Raw genomic sequence first — 3,187 nt, 5'->3', positions numbered from 1 at the left:
CATACAGAGCTGGCTATATCATCCAAGTATTATTACTCAAATCAGTCTCCCTAAAAATTCAGAGACTAAGGTTTTTTAAGGATAATTTGTTAGGCAGGAGGCTACAGAGTGGGAAACACAGATTGGTCAGGTTGGGGATAAAATCACAGGGTGTTGACGTGGGTTCTTCTTGCTATTTTCTGTTCCTGGGTGGGAGAGCAGAACTAGTTAAACTAGATTACCAGTTTGGGTGGCACCAACTGGTACATGAGAATGCAGGGTCTGAAAAATATCTTGAACACGAGTGTTAGGTTTTACAATAGTGATGTTATCCAGAGGAGCAATTGAGGAAGTTAGGAGTCTTGTGGTCTCTTGCTGCATGACTCCTGAGTCATAATTTCTAATCTTGTAGCTAATTTGTTAGTTTTACAAAGGCTGTCTGGTCCCCAGGCAGAGGGGCTTTGTTTTGGGAAAGGGCTGTTATCATCTTTGTTTCAAAGTTAAACTTTAAACTAAATTCCTTCTGTACTTAGCTTGGTGTATGCTCAGAAGTGCACAAGGGCAGCTTGGAGGTTAAAGGCAAGATGGGGTATGTTAGGTCAGTTCTCTTTCATTGTCATAATTTTTGCAAAGGTGGTTTCAACTTGAGCTCAGTAAAATCTATGGAACACTTTACTCTAAAATAAAACATTAAAAAATATTCATTTTTAAAAGTGCATATGGAACAATCATCAAGATAACCTATATTTTGAGGAAAAAAATGAGTTTTGAAACTGGCTTTGCAAAAATTATAACAGTGAGAAAATTATGACAGTGAAAGAGATTCTGCCTAACCAACTCCATCTTGTTTCTAAACCTTCAAGCTGCCCTTGTTCTTTCCTGGGCATAGGCTGAACTAACTTTGGAAGGAATTTAATATACAGTTTAACTTTCAAACAAAGGTGATAACAGCCCTTTACCAAAACAAACATCTCTTTGGCCTGTGGAACAGACTGCTTTTTAAGAATAACAAATTACAAATTCACCACAAGACTAGAAATCATAGTTTAGCAGTCATTCAGCCAGAGGCCACAAGATTCCTAATCTCCCTCCCTGATTGCTTCTAAGGATAACATCACTATTATACAACCTAAAATTGATGTTCAAGATATTTTTCAGACCTTGGATTTTGTTTGTTTGTTTTGCGGGAGACCATAACTTTACTATTACTCAAGTCAGTCTCCCCGAACATTTGGAAATAAGAGGTTTTTTTTGTTTGTTGGTTGATTTGTTTGTTTCAGTTTGAGAGCAGGTACTGCTTATTAACCAACCAGCTTAGAAAAATAATCATGGCAAACACCTTAGTTCATTCTTCTAATAAGCCTGTTGATCTCGTCCTCCCTGTTGCCAGCATCTCCACCTTCTACAAAATGGGTGGTCTTTTTCTTTATTCCACCTCGTGAAGAAGATAATTTGAAGGGCCACGGGAAGTTATTTGCTTCTTAGAAGTGTTTTCCAACAGTATAGATCTCTTGAATCAGATCCTCCATGCAGATGATGTCATATTTACCAAGAGATTGAGCAATCAAAGCGTTATCTATCAAAGCATTTCACTTCTTATTGATTTTGCCATAACCACGCTTGTAAATTAGTTCATTTACTGACCTCAGATTTGGGTACCCCCATGCAATGTATGGCTCTACAATCCTCAGCGTGTTAATTGAAGCCTTGTTGAGCTTCTCAAAGATTGCACTGAAGATCTGATGAAGGCAAAGAAGCTGCAACAACTTTCGGACCTTTGGGCTCACACAATTGATACGTCTGATCCTGATGACAAATGCCAATTTGGGTTCTGAAGGTACATAGAGGTTGCCAGCTTTACTTACCATCCTCACCATTCAAATTTCAGTTCTGTACATCTGCCTAAAGTGTACAAGTGCTTCGCTTTTTCATAGATAAGCTTCCTCCTTGACTTTTGAAGCATCTTTTGGACAAACTTCTTTTCAGGTGCTTGATCTTCAGTTCTGTGAAATTCCTTCACTTTTTCTTAAGGGTTTCTGGCACAGCAGTAACCTTCTTCTTCTCCTCTTCTACACCCTCCATTGTTCCGGCCAGAAAAAGAGTGGATATCAAAGTTTTAAGGACAACTTGGTGGGTGGACGGAAGTCAGTGAGCTGGGAGTGCTGATCAGTCAGGTCAGTGATGAAACCATATGGAGTTGAAGTTGTTTTCTTGTATTGTGTCAATTCCTGGGGGGAGGCCACAAGATCAGATGAACCAGTTTATTGATCTGGGTGGTGCCGGCTGATCCATTAAATCAGGGTCTGCAAAATATCTCTAGCACTGGTCTGAAGTTGTACAATAGTGATTTTATCCCCAGGAGCAATTTGGGGAGGGTCAGAGCCTTGTATTCCCCAGATGCATGACTCCTAAACCATAATTTCTAATATTGTGGCCAATTTTTTTTTTTTTTTGAAACGGAATTTCACTCTTGTTGCCCAGGCTGGAGTGCAATGGTGCGTTCTTGGCTCACTGAAACCTCCGCCTCCCAAGTTCAAGCAATTCTCTGGCCTCAGCTCCCTGAGGAGCTGGGACTACAGGCATGCGCCACCACGCCCAGTTAATTTTCTATTTTTAGAAATAGAAATAGAAACCCAACATGGGGTTTCTCCATGTTGGTCAGGCTTGTCTCAAACTCCTGACCTCAGGTGATCCACCTGCCTCAACCTCCCAAATTGCTGAGATTGCAGGTGTGAGCCACCGTGCACAACCTCTTGTGGCTAATTTTTTAGTCCTACAAAGGCAGTTTAGTACCCAGGAAGGAAGGGAGTTTGTTTCAGGAAAGGGCTGTTTTCTTTTTTTTTTTTTTTAATTTATTTATTATTATTATACTTTAAGTTCTAGGGTACATGTGCATAACGTGCAGGTTTGTTACATATGTATACTTGTGCCATGTTGGTGTGCTGCACCCATCAACTCGTCAGCACCCATCAACTCGTCATTTACATCAGGTATAACTCCCAATGCAATCCCTCCCCCCTCCCCCCTCCCCATGATAGGCCCCGGTGTGTGATGTTCCCCTTCCCGAGTCCAAGTGATCTCATTGTTCAGTTCCCACCTATGAGTGAGAACATGTGGTGTTTGGTTTTCTGTTCTTGTGATAGTTTGCTAAGAATGATGGTTTCCAGCTGCATCCATGTCCCTACAAAGGACACAAACTCATCGAAAG

General features: G+C 40.8%; 1 pseudogene; it reads right to left on the bottom strand.

Moving 5' to 3' along the window:
• Positions 1-1,319: 1,319 nt before the first annotated feature.
• On the bottom strand, positions 1,320-2,061 carry LOC105465013 (large ribosomal subunit protein uL30 pseudogene; annotated as a pseudogene).
• Between the last annotated feature and the right edge of the window lie 1,126 nt (positions 2,062-3,187).

The sequence above is a fragment of the Macaca nemestrina genome, chromosome 13 (genome assembly GCF_043159975.1).
Source record: "Macaca nemestrina isolate mMacNem1 chromosome 13, mMacNem.hap1, whole genome shotgun sequence".
Taxonomy (NCBI): domain Eukaryota; kingdom Metazoa; phylum Chordata; class Mammalia; order Primates; family Cercopithecidae; genus Macaca; species Macaca nemestrina.
This window is presented reverse-complemented; position numbering and strand designations above follow the sequence as displayed.